Raw genomic sequence first — 7,620 nt, 5'->3', positions numbered from 1 at the left:
GTACGGGTCTTGGATAGGCGGGATCAGGTCCTGCGTGGCAAGACCATTCCTTTGGTGAAAGTCTTGTGGAAACATCACGGAGTGGAGGAAGCCACTTGGGAACGTGAGTCGGGAGTCCGTGAGAAATATCCGGACTTGTTTGTTGATATGTAAATTTGTATTTAAATTTTACGTTTTGTTGAACTTAAGAGCTTTTATATATGTCTTAAGTTGTGAAACATTGAGAATGTTTTGATTATTGGAAGCATGTTTTGGAACTTGCCTCATATGGTAATTGGATGTAACACTATATATGTTGAATATATTGTTGACATTGGAAAGTTAGTGCATAATGTTGGTGCATGTTAATAATACATATGTTGTTTACATATTGTGATATGTCTCTTGTTAAAGGGATGGGATGACCGGTAATGGGTCGAATTGTTGACTGTTCAAGTGTAACACTGTTTAAAACGGAGGAAAGCTTGTTTTGCAACTTGTGCTTAATTTCGGGGGCGAAATTCTTTAAGGGGGGGAGGTTATAGCGATCCCGGGTTTACCCTTGTTATACCGTGATCCGGACATGTGTCCGTGGATGTTGGTAGTTGTTTATTATCTTGTTTACATCCTTTCTTACTTTGTATTTGAGTTATAGGATGTGTTGGGTGGGTTGGTTACAGGTTGGTTGAGTTTAGAAACCAAAACTAGTTGCCCAGATTTTTGGCCTGTCCGCTCGAGCGGAGGTGTTGGCGCTCGAGCGGGGAATACATCCATCCAGTATCTTGTTGGGCAGTGTTGTGAGCTCGAGCGTAGGGTTGGGAGCTCGAGCGGAGGCCTGGTTCTGCAAATGTGCTGAGCGAGTGCATTCTGCGCTCGAGCGGGAGGTTGGCCGCTCGAGCGGAAGTCTGTGAGTGGCCGCTCGAGCGGGGTGTTTTACGCTCGAGCGGAGACCTGGGTTAAAGTCCCGAATTTGTGACTCTTTAAATCACTTTTTCACTTTCTCTTCTCTCTCTTACTTTTCCAAAAACACCATTGTTGAGTCTTTCCCTCTAGATACTACCTTCTCTCTAGGTTTTGATCTAGTAGGAGTGATTTGCTCACCTTTGGCCTTTACAAAAAGGTTGTTGATCGTCGAGGGCTACATTTTAATCTGAAAATCACGGGTTTTGGAGCACGTTGGGTTTTGTAGTCTTCTCCTTTGGGACTCCGAATTTGAGGTAGGGATAACCTACTCCTCTCTATGGGTTTTGTCTTTAAATTTTGGTATTTTGAGATGTTGGGCTTGGTTTGGTAATTTTGTGAAAGTTTGGGACTTTTGTGTAGTTTTACAAAAGTTGGGGTTTTATTCATAATAAACCTAGATGCATGTTTGGCATAGAAAAAATGGAATGATTGTTGAATCATTGATGAAAATGGGACCTAAGGGTTGAAATGGTAATTACTGAAAATGGCCTAATTACATTGTATAATTAATTGGGATAATTAATTGGTGAGAAATGAGGAAATGAAATGTTGATTGAATATCCATTTGTGCATTTATTTTCTGTTTTAGAAATAATTGCTTTGGGCTATCGGTGGAGGATAGTCGAGATTGTTGTAGACAATGCATGATGATTAGGTAAACGGAAACTAATCAATGGAATGTGTCATGGAACTTGACGGTTGATAGAATACATTAATTGTGTGTATTGTATGATTGTATATAGAACCAATGTGTTTATATACGTTATGTGTAGAGGAGGAGATAGGGGATGTACTCCGCGGTTTAGGGGAAGATAGGGGATGTACCTCTAAACCGGATAGGTATTGGGAGGAGATAGGGGATGAACTCCGTAGACAGAGCTCATATGCTTGTCTAGAGAAGTGAAGATAGAGCTCATATGCTTATCTTTGTGAAGTGTGGATACAGCTTGTATGCTTATCTGTGGATATTGTTGATATACATATCTGTTGTAGAATGTGGATACAGCTTGTATGCTTATCTGTGGATATTGTTGGTATACATATCTGTTGAGAATGTGGATATAGCTTTTATGCTTATCTGAAGGTGAGATATAGTTTTTATACATATCTGTGGAAATGATGATAGAGCTAGCATGCTTATCTGTTGAAAAAGGGAAAATGAAAAGTAATTGGGACTTGTAAGTCGTTGACATAAATATGTAATTTATGTGATTGTATCAGTGTTGACCAACTATCAATTGCTAATGTTTTAGTCATTGTCCATGGTTGGTTTAGTGTATTTCTACTGGGCTGTGGCTCACCCTATATGGGAATATCATTTTCAGGTACAGGAAGCATGCCACCTCCAAGGACTTAGCTGGGAGGCTAGTGGCGGGCATAGTTTTGTCGTTTTACTTTTGATGTATTACATGTAACTTCAAGCCAAGGGCTTAATGTGTAAACGAGTTAGAACTCTTTGTTGTAACCAAGTGTTAACTTGGAAAGCTGTAAGCCCGTAGGGCATTTTGTTATGAGGTTAACATGTAATATTTATTTAACGGAACTCTAATGAATATAAGAGTGTGGTTAATTTATATGTAAATGCATGTTTTATCTGATGGGTTTATTGTTATTATTTTGAGGGCGTTACAACTACCACCTACTACACACTCACCTACTTCACCTACTCTCCACCTACTACTCACCTACTCCTCACCTACTACACACTCACCCTCTTCTATATATAGGAATCATGAATCATTGTAATAGAGATCAATACATCAATCAATAATACATCTATCATTTTCTAACATGGTATCAGAGCAAGGTTGAGAAGCTAGTAATTCTGCTTCACCGGCGGGCGGCAGCCTCGCCTTGGCCGCCCGCCGGACCTCTACACATATCTTCATTCCGGACCTCTCCCAAAAGTCTTGTTGATCTCCTCTACCCAGTTCCCCAAAGTCTTGTTGATCTCCGTTTGTGCAGTGAATTCACACAGCAGCTTGGAGCCGTTGGACATGGGGGTTCAGATCCCATACTACTTCAGGTGTCCGATCTCGCTCGAGCTCATACGCGACCCTGTAACCGTGAGCACCGGTCAGACCTACGACCGAACCAGTATCGAGTCCTGAGTCGCCACCGGCAATACCACGTGTCCGGTCACCCGAGCCCCGCTTACCGACTTCACTCTGATTCCGAACCACACCCTTCGAAGACTCCGAAGCAACCCGCCGATCTAGCCATGGTTCGGACTCTCTTGAGTCAAGCCTCGTCGGTGTCGATTCCGAAGCATTCGCGGCTATCGGCGCTTCGACGGCTCAGAGGACTCGCTCGTGACTCGGAGAAGAATCGGTCCGTGATCTCTGCGCACAACGCGCGTGAAGTCCTCCTAGCTATCGTCTTCTCGAATACAGATTCCGACTCGTGCGAGTTGAATCACGAGGCGCTCGCGGTTCTCGCGATGTTTCCGCTTTTTGAATCGGAGTGCGCGTTCGTGTCTTCTGATCCGGAGCGAATCACATACCTCGTGTCTCTTCTCTTCCATTCCTCGATTGAAGTCCGCGTTAACTCAGCTGCACTCATCGAGATCGTCCTCGCCGGAACGAGATCGCCGGAAATCCGAGCTCAAATCAGCAATGGCGATGAAATTTTCGAAGGCATCGTCGGAATCCTCAACTGTCCTCTAGCATATCCTCGAGCACTGAAAGTCGGAATCAAAGCGTTGTTCGCTTTATGCCTTGGAAGAATGCTGAAGAATAATAAGCAACGGTGATGAATTGAAATCCTTAATGGATTCTGATCAGTACACCAAACACAACACCACACAACTTCCAATACTATTATAAAATATTATCCCAAAACATCCACCAGCCCCGTTTAATCATATCCACCGCTATTTTTTGTTATCACCTATCTTTATATTATTATGATTATTATTATTCTTAAAAATAAAAAAAAATAAAAAAAAAATTCCAAACACCATTGCTGTTTTTCACAATCCGTGTGATATAGCTTTGCACACCAAACCATATTTTATTCATCTCAGGGATCAACCCCGATCACAATTTTACACAATAAAAAAAAAAAAAAAAAAAAACAACAAACAAACAAACAAACAAACAAACAAACAAACACCCAAAGATTTGTTTTCTTTTCTGCAGGTGGCCACCCACCGACCTCACTTCTTCGCCTATTCCGCCGGTCTCTTCTTTTTGCCTCCGTCCTGGACGGCCCTTGCCGGTGTTGCCTCCGTGTTTCCCACTCCACTGGGCACGATCACTACTCCCTGCTCCTCCACTGCAGCATATGGCGGCCCTCCAAATCGGAACATCACGGTGGCCTTCCGCTTCAGCTCCTTATTTTCCGCCTTTAGTACACTTATCTCTGCTCGCGCATCCTTATACATGCGTTGGAGCAGAGCCAGTTGGGCGTTTAACTGCTGCACCTCATTTGTCCTACTCTGCAGCCGGTTCGACAAATTTGTAACCGCAGTCATGGTTTCCACACATGACTTCAATGTATACTGATTGGCCTCCACATCCGACTGCACTGCCATTCTTTGCTCCACAGACCGCATAGGAAAGTTCAACGGAGCAAAACCAGAGGCGCTTGGTTGAGGTTCACTGGCCACCGCACCAGTTATCTCTCTTGTTGACTCGTTGAGGTCGGGAAAGAGAGTGAGCAAACCACGGGACGAAGAGGCCATATTCTGGGTAGCTGAACGGGAAGACGAGGCCATGTTTATGGGTTGCTGAGTTTTTTCAGAGAAGGGTTGGATCCAGAGTATTTCCAGAGTATCTCTCTCAGAACACGAAGAATTTTTCAGAGGTTTCTCTCAGTTTTTTCTGTCTCAGCTTCTGCCTCAGCCTCAGCCTCCGTCTTGGTTAAATAGCCGAGGCAGCCACGCGTATCGCGCGCCACTTGACGCCAGACGACAAACGGGCGCGCCAGCCAAGGCACTCACGTGCCTCGCCATCATATCTGGCACGCCTTTTTATGGATTGGGCACGCCTTTTTATGGCACGCCTTTTGAAAGATTGGGCACACCTTTTGAGGGTGCGACTTTTTAAGGGTCCGACAAGACTTTGTAAACTGTCCCGACATTGATTCCGGTTAGCTCCTTCATGGGTCCGACAAGACTCTGTAAACTGTCCCGACATTGATTCCGGTTAGCTCCTTCATGGGTCCGACAAGACTCTGTAAACTGTCCCGACATTGATTCCGGTTAGTTTCTACAAGGGTCCAGCAAGACTCTGTAAACTGTCACAACAACTGTCACAACATTGTCTGCTACAACGGTCCGACATGACCCCATAAACTGTCTTCTACATCGGTCTGACACCGCCATCCAGTGTCCTCTACACCGTTATGACACCACCATACAGTGTCCTCTACATGGTTATGACACCCCCATACAGTGTCCTCTACAACGTTATGACACCACCATCCAGTGTCTTCACCAATGGTCTGACACGACCATACAGTGTCCCTTATCCTCTTTTATTTTTATGTATTTTCTTGTTTTGTTACTCTCTCCAAACTCAAGTTGGTTAGTTCCTATCCCCCTTAAGTTTGCGGGGGGTTGTTAAAATCCACCTACTACACACCTACCACTACCACCTACTACACACTCACCTACTTCACCTACTCTCCACCTACTCCTCACCTACTCCTCACCTACTACACACTCACCCTCTTCTATATATAGGAATCATGAATCATTGTAATAGAGATCAATACATCAATCAATAATACATCTATCATTTTCTAACAGAGGGACCACTGGAGTTATGAATTGTGCTTTATTTACCTGAGTCTCCTCCCCAACCCTTCTTGATTGGCTGGGCTTGACGTTAGCCTTCTCAAACAAAGCCAGCAAGTCATCTACCATCACTTGGTTCTCATATGCAGATACGGAGCCAATTGCTTACTGAGTGTGCAGTAGAAGAGCCCTTCTTGGATCAGCAGGAGGGCAACTGGATTGGCTAGCTTTGGCTACATTTTGGCTATTTCCTGTCTGGTCACTGAATGGCCATCACCTAGGTTGTCTTGCATTCCCTCAACCTCACCATCCAACTCTTCTCCATCTTCAACCCTTTTCTTAGGGTCTTCAAAAACTTCGTGCTGTTTCTTCCTAGCCATCACTCCAAATTAGACAGGTCCCCACTGGGCGTGCCAAAATATGTTTGCAAAAATCTGGTTTGGGTCAAATCGATAGAGAAACCAAACTTCCACAAACAACAATAGATCAAACAATTGTGGTTGGTGTTCTATGCCTTGACAGTTTCAAGGACTTCTTTGGAGGTTGTAATGTGAAGAAACAAGTGTAAATAAACTGAAATTTGGTTGAAGAACAAGTAAACTTGCCACTTAATTACAAGAATTAAGTTACAAGTTCAAAATGCATAACAATCGACAGAGAAAAACTTGGCCACAAAGGCTGAATTACAAACAAACTACTCCTAAGTACAAAAGCTACTTCTAATTAAGTTATGTTACGCCTAATTCCACATGGGTTGTGAATTTTGTTGAAGGTCCTTTTCTCTTTGAACTTCCACCTTTTATATGACTTTCAATGGCCATGCTGTGCTGCCACATGCCTATTTACCATGCTCCTATAACTGCCCATGAACTGCAACTGTTGCAACTGCCTCTGAATTCCCTTTTTTCCTGCTGTTGCCATGTACTGCCTCCGCATTCCTCTTTCTTGGGCCACTAACTTTACCTCATTTATTCTTGACCCTCTTCTGAACGTGTTCGACCCTTTGTCGACAGAAAATTTTAAACTTTTGGTGTCAACCCCTCCTTAACAGCTTGCTTACGTATGCGTTGGCAACAAAGATTCTTTGTTTCTTGTCATTTTCTCCTATACTTCTTGCAAATGTTGCCTAAGCTTTTATCATGCTGATTGTGGATTTCAATAGTTTGCAGGGCAAACTTTTTACATTCTTCTCTTTTAGTTCATTCCTATTGGAATGAGTATTAGATAATCACCACATAATGAGTTACAGATACCCATGTTTCAGAGGTACTTCAATCCTGCACTTGCCACATTTTTGTGTGCCACTAGAATCCTGTCTCGAGGTCTGGTATGGACAGAAAGTAGAATGAAATTCCTACCCCGAACCTTCCACACCAGCAAAACAAACGTGCCACTAAGGCATCAAATAAGGGGAGAAGGTAATGGTAACGACTAAACAATTTTATAGATGCGTCAGATTCCATAATCTATGTAATATAGAATTTACTATTTCCTCTCGGTTCACTTTCTCACCAAACTACTAATGTCGAATGCAAAGAAGTGATTAATTCAAGCTATTTTTTCTATCCTCAAATGTATTAGATAAACTTTGCACTGCAACTAACTTAGTAATAGTACTGTCCTAAGACAAAAAGAAAAAAAAAAAAAAAAAAAAAAAACTTAGTAATAGTAGGTATAACCTAGATAGCTAATACGCATAAAGTTAGCCTAGTAAATCATATAGAAGACTTGAATTTGGCCATTTAGCATAAATACATACATACATATATTTACACACATAAAACTCATCAAAGCCATAACCAAAAAGATTAAATTCACTAAACAAAACATGTTCCACAAACACAGTAAGTACCATTTAAAATTAAATTTTGGAATCTCTTGTCAAATTAAAAAAGAAAAAAAAATCAGAACCAAAGAAGAACATCCAACACTAGAAA

At 42.4% G+C, this 7,620-nt stretch overlaps 1 pseudogene; it reads left to right on the top strand.

Moving 5' to 3' along the window:
• Window positions 1–410: 410 nt before the first annotated feature.
• Window positions 411–3,798, top strand: LOC145804359 (U-box domain-containing protein 26 pseudogene; annotated as a pseudogene).
• The last annotated feature ends 3,822 nt before the right edge of the window (window positions 3,799–7,620 follow it).

The sequence above is a fragment of the Camellia sinensis genome, chromosome 12, assembly GCF_055761805.1.
Source record: "Camellia sinensis isolate YWXY chromosome 12, ASM5576180v1, whole genome shotgun sequence".
NCBI classification, from domain to species: domain Eukaryota; kingdom Viridiplantae; phylum Streptophyta; class Magnoliopsida; order Ericales; family Theaceae; genus Camellia; species Camellia sinensis.
The sequence above is the reverse complement of the archived record's forward strand: the minus strand, read 5'-3'. Positions and strand labels throughout refer to the sequence as shown.